Consider the following 12,390-nt stretch of genomic DNA (forward strand, 5'->3'; position numbering starts at 1 on the left):
AAAAACGGAGAAGATAAAAATACCATATCAACCATGGGCAAATACTTTTCACAAAACGATCACTCCATAACTGACTTCTCAGTCTTCACCCTGAAAGGAAACACCTTCAAAAGCTGAGCTTGGGAGCTAAAATTCATAACTTTGCTAGACACTAAAAATCACAGGCTCAGTAAAGACACTGGATTTATGGCTCTTTACAACAATCTGTAATCCACTAACTCTCCTTTGTCCTAGGACTGCAGAGATGTTAACTGCCTACTTCACCTTGAATGGTCTCATGCAACATGTGTTAACTTCTTATGCTTAATGATCTGTTTCACCTTGTATTTAGCAGTAACACTCTCAGTACCTTTTGCAGAATCTAAGCTCAAAAACAGAAGTTGATCCAATAAAAGATATTACCTCATTCAATTTGTGACTCAGGCAAACTGATAGTCTGAACTAATAGTGTCCTGATAGGAACAGTGTCTAGTCATTGCACGTAGATCAGTAAAGCTGATTACCTAATTCATTCCAAAGATGCAAAAAGCAAATAAAATGCTTGACTATATTTCAAAAGGATTTAAAAATACTAAAGACAATATTGTTGTATTACATTATAAAATAATAATAATTCCTGGAGTATTGTGTTCAATTTGGTTGCCTCATCTCAAGCAATAGATATCACTGAGATTAAAAAGTGCACAGAAGTGTAAGTAAAATGATTATCAGCTTCATGGTGCAAGGGGATTTACATATGCGAAGAGACTGCAAAAGCTGGGATTATTAAACCTTTAGTGGAGAAGAACCAAAGGGCTCCTCAGTCAAATACACAAAATAATGAAGCTGCAGAAAACATAAATCAGACTATTTTTCTTACTTTGTGCCATAATAAAATAGTAAACTGCAAACAAAATATACTTCTTAACACAGCATGTAATCAACCTGTGCTACTTATTGCCAGGATGGGGAGATCATTGAGATAAATACTGTAACAGGATTTTTTTAATGAATAAGTAATTTTACCAGTATTAACATGTTCAGTTACTAAGATAATACACAGAAAATCACGTCTTTGAGGCTTATGCTGATGCCTTATATACCTCAGCAGGATATATTTCTACAGAGCATTGGACACTTGGCCAAGTTCAGTGGGGATGTTTTCTGTCATCTGCTGTGTCAGGTACAAGTAATTCAAGATATCGGACGATACAGACCAACTGTCTGATTCTTTATGGCAACCCCTATGTTCCTATATATGAGTTACAGTACTAAAGCTCTGATTGGGAGAACTGTGATCTTTTAAAAAAGAAGGGAGAGCAAGAACAACAAGTTCCCTGCCTTAAGTTTCTGCATCGTTAACACTTTGCTCCGTTGCAGCTTTCATTGAACTGAATTAAACTCTGCAGGGATTGACTCTTCAGAATGTGACTTTATTTATTATTGCAGAAACACATCAGCAACTTGATTGGAGCCTCAAGGCCACATGCATACACATAAAAAAAGTCACTATATTAGATTTTACTCATTCTGTATTTTTTGAAGAGTGGAAACTGCTTGTTGAGTTTGCTACTAGAAAATGTCTTTTATAATCAGATCACATGCAGGCCAATATATGGCTCAAACAATGAGGACCCTCTGCTATCCTTCATTATATCATCCAGATAGGAGCACAACAGCTGTGATAATTAGCCCTTGCAACCTTGATTTGGACACCTTGAATTTGCACATTATGACTGTTTCATTACATGATCCCATACTATTTTTTCTACAGGACCCCTGCCTCATTCAATATATAGATGGACAGTGCTCTGGGAATGAATCCAGGCTGTGCTCTGAATAAGGCTGTTGTCTGTAAGACCCCTATCTCATTAGCTAGAGCAGGGTTCTCAAACTGCAGGTCGAGACTCCTCAGGGGGTTGTGAGGTTATTACATTGGGGGTCATGAGCTGTCAGCCTCCACCCCAAACCCCGCTTTGCCTCCAGCATTTATAATGGTGTTAAATATATTTAAAAGTGTTTTTAATTTATAAGGGGTGTTGTACTCAGAGGCTTGCTATGTGAAAGGCATCACCAGTACAAAAGTTTAAGAACCACTGAGCTACAGAAATTGGAAGATGTGTAGTGAATGAAGCAGGGAATACTTACAGGAAGATAGTTTTAACGGTTGTAATGGAATGTATTTACAAGTAATCATCTGGTATGTGAGGAGTGACTGATGACAATGTCTTTAAGAGCAAAATAACAATAACAACTTTCTCTTACTGCAATCTCCTACCTCATTAACCAGGGTTAAGGCAGTTGAGTGCCATACTGGAGAACTGAATTCTATCTCTGCTTCTGTGTGATAATTGGCAACTCACTGAAAGTGTTCAGTTAATCACTAGTTGTGAGTTCCTCATTTTCTGGGTGTCCATTGAGGTCAAGAGACAGTTTTGCAGAAGTGCTGAGCACTCACAACTGCAGCTGAAGACATCTGGAGCTGTGATTTGAACATATAATGTTCTATAAATATGCAAGTACTCTGGAAAATCAGGCCATAGCTGTCTCAAGTTGGGCACCCAAAATTAGTGGATGCTTTTTGATAATTCTGGCCTTAATTTCTCCGTGCCTGTATTCCCATATACTATGCTGAAAACCACCATAAATACCCCAGGAGGTTAATAATTTTGTATTCAGTGTACAGTTTGTATTGTGTGCAGTAAATAAGGCATGTGGCCACACACTGAATGATAATAAAAAGTAATATTTAATAATTACTCATTCACTGAGAGAGGCAGGGGCTCTGTAGAACAAAACAGCGTGTGTTCACGTTTAAAAACTGTATCATAATCCAAACACACAAGAGGTCCAAATTAAAGTTGCACAGGCATCCTTAAATCTGGCATTTTCTAACTTTTGAGTGCTTGACTTTACTACCTTAACATTCTTCTAACAGGTTTTTTTTGTGTTTTTAATGTAATTCTTTATATAGTTCCAGAAAATTTTATTTAACAGACAAACCAGATTTTGATCCAAGTAGATAAGAGTGGAGGTGGCACAATTTCACTTAAGTCTGTGGAGTTACTCCAGCTTTACACCCACGTAACGGAGATCAGAATCTGATCTAAGGAACTTGAACTGCTGAGTTTACTGGATTGTGGCCAGCCCTTCTGCAGAGGCACAAGGCACAGGGAAGAGGTTAAATGCTTCTCAAGCTGCTTGATTCACTGTCCAGAATGCCAAAAGATCTGTGGTTTCTGCTCCCTCCTTCCAACCCCACTCTGTGTTTTATGAGGGGCAGGAAAAGGCAGGGTGAGGGTAGGAATATGGGTCTGCCCCTTTCCCAACCAACCACTAGTGCAGAGGGAAAATATGCTACTCCCTCTCCAACAGATGGGAGGTTGGTTCCTTATTCCCAGATCCTTATTCGTGATACCAGTTCCCAACAGTGGCTTAGTGAGTGTGCACTAACTGAAAGCTCCCAAGAGGAATCCTGGCTGAGTTTGCCTCTTTTGAAGCACCTGAGAAAGCCAGTGCAAAATCTCCCCCAAATATAACTTGAAAGTAATGATCTCAAACCTGGGTGGAAGGGGGAGTGGAGGACAAGGGTAACAGTAATAAATTGTCACACTGTATCTTAAATACACATTATCAAGGTTCAGAGTCTTGCTTTTCAGGGTTTTTTCTGTTTGGGTTTTTTTTATTATATTGTTGTTATTGTTCTTCCACATTTCATTTATACGATTTCTAAGAAGAGAAGACTACAGTTTGAAAGCTTCATGAATAAGTTTTGAGGAGGGAAGTGAAGGACAAGAGGATGGAGACATGTCAGAGTCAGTCAGGGAGAAGCATACATTGTTTGGTGGAGATATAAGCAAAAACGTCACTGTCCTTAAAATATGAAAAGATCCATTGACATTTTAAAGTTAGATGCCTAAATCTTCAAAAGGCTCTTTATAATATTGTACACTGAAGTTATTGCCTAAAGCCAGGGGAGCCTCAGCAGTACATTTCTAATATGCAATCCCCCAAATTCAGAAAGCTTTCATGGTTAATATAAGGAATCTCTCTTATTTTCTCATGCTATTTAATTTAATCCATACATTTGATATCAGATTCCAAGTCAATGTGGACACAAATTTACTCCTCAGTAAAAATACTGCATTCCTTAAGCTCCCTTGGGTACTACTTGGTTACCAAAGTCTAACAAATGTTTCAATTTGACACTGTAAATGTCAGGACATATAAACAATGCATTGTTTTAGGCACGCTAATGTAATCTTTACAAATGAAAAGAACTCATGATACGTGCAGCAAGAATCAATCGTTCAACACATGATTCTAAACCCACTCTGAATCAACACATCAGACCTCTGGCTTTCTTTAGAACTACAATAGTTTATATCTTTCAATTTAATATAAGCCTTGAAGCACAGCCATGCCTATTGCTGTAGAAGCAAAAAATACAATACAATTTAAATATAAATATATAAGGATTACATGAAGAAACCGGATATGTAGAAAAAGTGAACTGTTTCTCATTAATGGAACTCTTAACAAAAAACAGTACTGAAGATGCATATGGGTTGAGATTTTCAAAGATGGCTAGGTGATTTGGCCACATGCTGAAATTAATAACAGTTGTGTAGACAGATTTGAAAATCTCAAACATGAATTTTTGTATATTAAAGGTTAACTATTAAAAAATGGAACTAGAGAACACTGTGCCAAAATGTCATTATGATGACAACAATTATTATTTTATGATCAGATAATTTTATCAAGGAACCTAATCCATTTTGACCGTCTTCCAATAAAATTAGCTTTGCCCATTCCTCCCTCCCTCCTACACACAGCCAAATCCTATCCTCACCCTAACATAACTATGTCAGTGAAACTACATCTAAACAAAAATATGTTTCTCCACAGTTAATTATTTTGTTGAAAATTTCAGCAAGCGGGTAGAATTCATAAAGCCATGTAATGAGAAAAATGTTTGCTCTAAAACACCAAAGAGAACTCTGATACCCTTTTTCCTTATGAAACCTACCATCCTTCTGGAGATGATCTTGAATGTTCCTCCAAAGGAAATTTAAGATTAAAAACCCTCCAACAAACTTAGCCTTAACTGCACAATTAATCAGCAAAGCAGAATATAATATGTTTTCAGGAATCAAGCTCTAATCTGAACTATACTCTCTGGAGATTTTTCAAGGCACAAATGGCAGTTAAGAGCCTGACTCCTACTGAAAGTAAATGAAAGTAGGCCCTTAACTGCTATTTGTGCATTTGAAAATATCCACCTCTGTTACAAGAGTTATCTTGATAAAAATACTCTACCCCCATAAGTAATGGGTGACTCTACTGCAGTGGCTTCTAAAATGAATGCTTTAGGCACACCTAATTTTCAGTATATATGTGAATTGCCAATCTCTAGATTAAAAAACATCAGGGGCCCAGTCCTACAATCCTGACTCCCACTGAAGTCAATGGGAGTTTTGCCTGACTACAGACTGCAGGATCAGGACTGTCATTTGCTTCACCAAAGTTGTTTTAGTAGCACTTTGTGGGTTGTATTATTATTTCAAAATGTCTGTCCAAAATATCACAGACACTTGTCAATCTTTAGCTGCTTCTACTCTGCTGAATAGATCTGATCACATGAGGAACATTTAGACTGTAACCAGATCAGCTGGAGCAAAAGATCACAAATGGGATGAAAGAATACCCATTTCACTTCCACGGCTTTTATGCCCTTTTCTATCCCACTAAATGTTCAAATGGCATTTGTTTGGAGAGGCAATTCAAACACATGTACAAAGGAATCTGGCTTTTACCCATTTTGTGAACTATAACATATACACTTCTGCTAATCCTAATACAGAGGACATCTACTAATTTTAGACCCAAGTGGTATAAAGTGTCAGCTGGCAGATTACTGGCTACCTGAATCTGAGTCTAGAGCAATGAATTTTTCTGACACAATTAGAGTACTAAACCCGAAGGATAGCTGATTGCTGTCCTATTTCAATGCATATGGTACATTACATGAGTGAAAAATAGTTACTTTTGCATATAAATTATGAAATTACACTTATAATATACTGACATTTCAAGTTCAACAACTAACAGCAGATTTTGGCCCACTCTTTTGAAATGCCATATTTGATAGAATATATAGATATAGATATGACCCATCAGAAGCCTACACCTGCTCATCTTATTCCCACAGTTTCAATATCATTGATGGAACTACTTGTGTGACTGCAGTGAGCAGAATATAATCCTTAACATGTTTTTCCTTTCAATAAATTATTTCTAATTATTATCAGTAAAACTGTATTTGTACTTAACATGCAAGGATTTTAAAAATTGCGACATTACTTATCAACCGATAAAATGACTTGTGCACAAATGCTATTAATTATTAAATAATATTATAAGAAATGTAGAGCTATTTTAATACATTTTCAGTTCAGTTAGGGTCATATTCCAATGTCCTGAGGACAAGTAATTTCAAAGTGAGTTTTCATGAATAAGGACTTGAGTAATAACTTAGACCCCAATCCTACAAACTGATCTGCACAGATGGACTTCTGAAGTCCCTGGGTCATCACACAGATACAAGAGTCCGCCTACACCCATCTACTTGCAGGATCTGGCTCTTCATACGGACTTCAAGATTTTACTTGAGAACTGTAATGTCTTTGTAAGCATTATTTCACCTGTCTGAAAGCTTGGTTGACTACAAGCATTCAGTAGATGAATATTTTCACCCACTACAGAAAAATCAAGGCTTTGTTAAATTATAAGCCTCTAATGATTCTTTTCAAGAAACATTTCAGGCATGCAGCAATAAGGCTGCATTCATGTCTGACATTTACAAAAAAATTATTCTTTAAGGCCTCAATTCAACAAAGTAGTTAAACTTAACTTTAAGCATTCTTATTCAGCAAAGTACTTAAGCATGTGCATAACTTTAAGCACGATAAAAATCAATGGAACTTAAGCTCATACTTAAATTTAAGTGTGTGCTTTAACTAATGGAAATGGCAAGAAAATAATCCTAATCAAAGTCTGTATGAAAAAGAAATAAATGTTATCATTAGGGACCAGTGAATTAGCTATATAGGAACCAGCCAAAATCGTCACCCAAAATGTGCACTGAGCCCAAACCAAGCCTTTTAAGAGAAATTATAATTATAATTTTTCATATGCCGTTCCATCTCCTCTTTCTGACCATAAGCACACGACAGGATGAAATACTTTTAGTATTTTTGAGCCAGTTGGAATTGGGAAGTACCAGAAAATCTATGAGAGACTTTTATTAGTTTTCCAAATAAAGAGCCAAACTCTGATTACTTTTCTCATACATGGAGACCCACAGAAGTATTGGCGCCTTCCAACATAGTCGACATACAGGAGTCAGTTTGTTTCAGCACATCTTCTTGTACGAATATAAACCAGTGAGGAATCCGCAGATGCATCCCGCACATCAGGCAGACATGGCCACATATTCGTGCCAGAGCCTGCTTTCTTTGCTCACATTTCTCTTTAGCTTTTTCTGTTCTGCTATTCTACATAGGTTTAGCCACAGACCAACAGGTCTGTGGCCAACCTGACCTGTCAGCAGCAGCAGCTTCCCATGTGCTTGGGTCAAAGCGCCCAGCTTTTAGGTGAGCTTTGAGAGTGTCCTTGTATCATTTTCATTGGCCTTCCACCGTATGTGCTTCCATTTTTAATTGGGAAGTTGCGTATCATACATACATACAAGGTGACCAGACCAACAAAGTTGAGCCTGTATGATTAGGGATTTAACTCTCGTCATACAGCACTGGTCCAGGACTCCTGTGTTTGGTATCCTATCCAACCACTTGATGTTACAGATGAGACACAGACAATGCATGTGAAAATCTTCTAGTTGCTTCAAGTGCCATTTTTACAGCCATAGAGAAGAGTGCTTAGCAGGATTGCATGGTAGGCGTGCATTAATCTTGGTGTGAAGTTGAACGCTTCTCACACACTACAGGCAGTGACAAAATCGACCACAGGCAGAACTGGTTTTAGAAATGCACTGAGTGATTTCTTCATCGATCATGGCATTACGGAAGTGCTGTCAAGATAGCAAAATTTTTCTTATCACATTTAGCAATGTATCATCAATTGCAATTTAGGGGGCAAAAAACATTTTTCCTGGAGCAGGCCAGTAAAACACTTCAGTTTTCTTGAGGCTGATAGAGTCCAAATCTAGATCTAGGAAAGCAGTTGATTAGATGCTAGATGTCTTTGACGGTGTAGGATGGTGTACTAAATTCTGCCATCCTCTCCCCATCCATGATCCTCCTCCCCTGAACAGACACTGCAGTTTAAAATGGGAAAAATCTATTTGCTCCACAGCCATTCATATGGACTTTAAAGGAAGCAGTAATCAAATGTTGAAGGTTTTGAGAACTTATTTACATGACACCACCATCACCCAGCAAATTCCAGCCCCAGAGCAGCAGGACTGTTTTTCTATGGATGGCCTTGTCAAGCTGAATTTTCTGTCACATAGAGCAGCTTCCTTTCCAGCCAAGATCCACGGCATTCTGGAGTCTGCATGGCCCAGGAAGCTGTGTACATTTATTTAAAAAAACATATCTTTTTGAGAATGTTCCTTTATAATTACTATGTATTTATAAACGTTTTAAGAATTTTCTCTTTGTTTCAGAATAGACACACACACTAGCTGTTAGATGACACAACCTCAACAGTGATATAAGGGAGGAAACTTTCCTACATAGTTGTAAAAACTAAACTAAATTCATTTTTATGAAACAATTATTTATAATTAACATACCATAAAAGAGAGGGAGAAGAAAAGATAATAAAATATGACGGATTACAAATGTAGGGCCTGATTCCCTGTTGCATTACTCCAGTTTTACACCAAAGTAACTCTTCTCAAAAGCTATGCATTTAAAGACATAGACCCCATTTAAACTACTTTTGTTAGATGGAACAATCCATCCCAGTAATTCACAGTGATAGTGTCTGGTAAATTAAAATGATATACATAGGATGTACAGATTAGAGGTTCTCAAACTGTGGTCCGCGAGCTCCATTCAGGTGGTCCGTGAATAGTTCCCTCTAAGGTGCACACCTGGGCAGCTGCACATGAGAGAATGAAGGGCCACCCACCCAAATAGGTGCCTGGACCCTGGAGAAGACGCACATGTAAGGTGAGGTGGTGGCCTTGGGGGAAACAGGAGCCAGGTGGGAGGGGGCAGTGGGGTGAGAAGAGGGGGTCAGGGAATTTGGGACGTGAAGGTCTGCAGCGGCTAGAGAAAGAAGTGACTTTCACCAGCCCCAGGGCTGCAGCTGCCAGGGAGAGACTACCCTCCTTCCCAGCCTCAGCAGCTCTGGCTGCTGAGGCGGGGGAGAGACCCCCCTCCTTCCCGGCCCTAGCTATGGGACTTCTGAGGCGGGGGAGAGAGGAAACATCCATTGCATTAGGAAGATAAGAATACTGAGATTAAAATGTGAGTTGTGTGCTTTTATTTGTAGAACAAAAAAAATAAATTATTAAGCGTTTTTTTTATATAGCGCTTTTATCCAAAGCACTTTACAATAGTTAGCTAATGGTACAAACAACATCTGGAAAGATCATTAAGTGGTCCGCCGAGACCCTCAGCAATTTTCAAGTGGTCTGCGAAAAAAGAAGTTTGAGAACCACTGGTATAGATTGAAATGATTCTCATTAAAAACAAAATGATAATGGAAAAACAGGTTAATCACCATCATGGCAAATTAACTATATATGGTTAGGACTGATGTACTAGATGATTGATTTGATCAGTCTTCATTTTCAGACATGTTGATAAGATAATTTAAAGGGTAAAAACAGACCACTTTTGCAACTTCTCTGCACACGGAACACCCACTAACGTCAGTGCTGGATTGAAGGACAAAACCCATAGCTATTAGTAATTATGCTAATCAGTACCTATACTGTATCATTTTGCATCTTCCATGCTAAATCACAAACAAGACAAATATGTTGTATGTTTCTGTATAAAATGTACTGGATACTTTATATCCACCATCACAACAAAGGCATTGCCTTTGACCATTTCTAGAGGAACTACGAACAAAGAAGCAATGTTTCCCATGAATAAGTGGCTTTATTCAATATGATTTCTGTATCAGCTGAGGTAAGGTGATTTTTTACTTTTCATCAGAAGGCTTTAGAAATTCTGCTGTGAGTCAGCTTTAAAAGGATCAATGGGGAAAAAAGGATGGTCAGAGACAACTGACTACTCAGAGACTGAACTGACCAAGAATCAGGACACAACACCCTTTTCTCCCACAGCAAACAGCTCTTCTGTGCTACCTCGGATTTAGTGAACAGTTGCCCAATTATTTACTATCGCAGCTAAAGACATGGTCAACAGCAGCATTTGCAAGGCACACAAGATACCTTGGTTTCAACTGTTAAAGCAATCAAGCTCTTGTTTATGTAAGGTCTTCCACAACTGTGGTCTATCCTGGTTATATAAAAAGGTGAAGATCAAAACTTTGCAGTTACACTTTAACAGGACTTATTTTTCGATTCCTCTTTTTTCTAAATCAAATAGCCAGAATTTCTTAATGATACGGCATCATATGATTCCATGCCTTCCAAGAGAGGCAATGAATTTTCTACAGCTGACTCTGCTAGTTACAGTATTCAACAGCTGGGGCATAGATAATTTGGCACCCTGATAACGTCCAAAATGAACACAAGCATATTCTGTAAGCAAAAAAAAATGTTTGAATTAAAGTGATTAAGACTTTTCACCTTGAAAAAGCAAAAACGGAAGTTATTACCTTCTCTGTTAGGTTTTTTTAAAAAAATCAACAAATGCAGTTTCTTTCAAAGTTTTGTGAAATGGCACTCCCTGTTTAAAGCATATATTGCAGCCATTCTTTTCTGATTAGATCAGCTCCCATAGCAAGTCATCAGGATAACAATCACTGTAGTGAAGTCATACTACTGGGACTCTGATGGGAAATCATAACCGGCTTGAAAACACATTGGAAAATAATGTATTTTCCAGTTTTTCAATGTTTCATCATTAAAACAAGCTAAAATCTTTACCGTTTTTCCTAGTGATTGAATGTAACAAGCTGCCAAGTACAGTATATTGATGAGCTAAGTACACCACCAAAAAATGAAAGCAAAAGAAACTGGATGCTTACTAAAACATTTTAAGGAGTTTTCCATATTTTAAAATACAATATGAATGTGTCCAATCCCCCTCCCCACAGATAAGGTAGCAAACTTCAACAATTACAGAATACACTAAAAAAATAAATAGGTAGCCCAACCTTGTAGCCCTTTGTCAGGCAAAACTACCATTGAAATCAGGGGACTTAGGTCGGTAGGATCAAGCCCTAAAATAATATATCCATTATGAATTGTCCTGTGTTTATCAAGTGACTATATAAACTAGACTGAAACCTACAGATCTGTCTCTGGGAGCAAATTTGGTGGGGTTTTTTTGCTGTTGTTGTTGTTGTTTTTTAAAATTAATTTAAATCTGTTCAGCTAAATTTTAAATCACAGCAGCAAAAAATAAATACACTTGAGGGTTTTCAGCACTTTTGATCTGATAATCTGAACACAGCCTGCTTGCTTTAAAAATCAACATTTGGAAAAAAATTAGTCAGAAATGTGTATAAATCACTTTTGATGATGAAAAATAGAGTGGAACAAGCATTTCCTTTTTTAAAGGATCTAATAAACATAATAATTATTTCTCCTTTAAAATGTTCTAATGAATTTTATTACAGAAATAGCATACATGCTCCCTAGGTACATTGACACAATAGACACAAAGGAGTCATTTGTCAATAGTGTTAATGATACACGACCTACAACTGAATCAGGCACTCTCAGACCTAATAAATCTCATTTGAAGATAATTAATTTTTGTTTTTAATTTTACCATTAACAATCAGGATAGAATAAAATTAACACATCTCCAAATAAAACTGCTTTAACTATGCCACTCCCATTAAACTAAGTGGGAATTCAGTAGCTAACACCCTTACAACTTTTTGGAAATTTATTGTTGGGTATCTTAAAATCACAAAGTCAAGACTTTCTGTTATAAAACTGAAATCACCTAGCCCATCAGGGCCCGAGGTATTGCAAAAGCATTCCAAACAGCAAATACCAAATATGCTGCAATGTACACACAGGGACTATTTTCAGGATGAAGATTCAGTATGTTTAATTCCATCTCTTGTTAAAAACTAGATCAAAGCAATGTTTAAGATCTGATCTTAATTAAGGTTTAATATTAACAATGCACTAAAATATAAAATAATGAATTGTGTCCTATGTACCTTTTCCATACCATCAAGGATAAGAAAATAATACAAGCAACATTTCTAATAGAATAA

At 37.2% G+C, this 12,390-nt stretch overlaps 1 protein-coding gene across 13 annotated transcripts in view; it reads right to left on the bottom strand.

Moving 5' to 3' along the window:
- DST (dystonin) overlaps nt 1-12,390 on the bottom strand; it is a 462,719-nt gene that overhangs the window by 373,486 nt on the left and 76,843 nt on the right. The window lies entirely within an intron of this gene.

Source organism: Chelonia mydas, chromosome 3, assembly GCF_015237465.2.
Source record: "Chelonia mydas isolate rCheMyd1 chromosome 3, rCheMyd1.pri.v2, whole genome shotgun sequence".
Classification (NCBI taxonomy): domain Eukaryota; kingdom Metazoa; phylum Chordata; order Testudines; family Cheloniidae; genus Chelonia; species Chelonia mydas.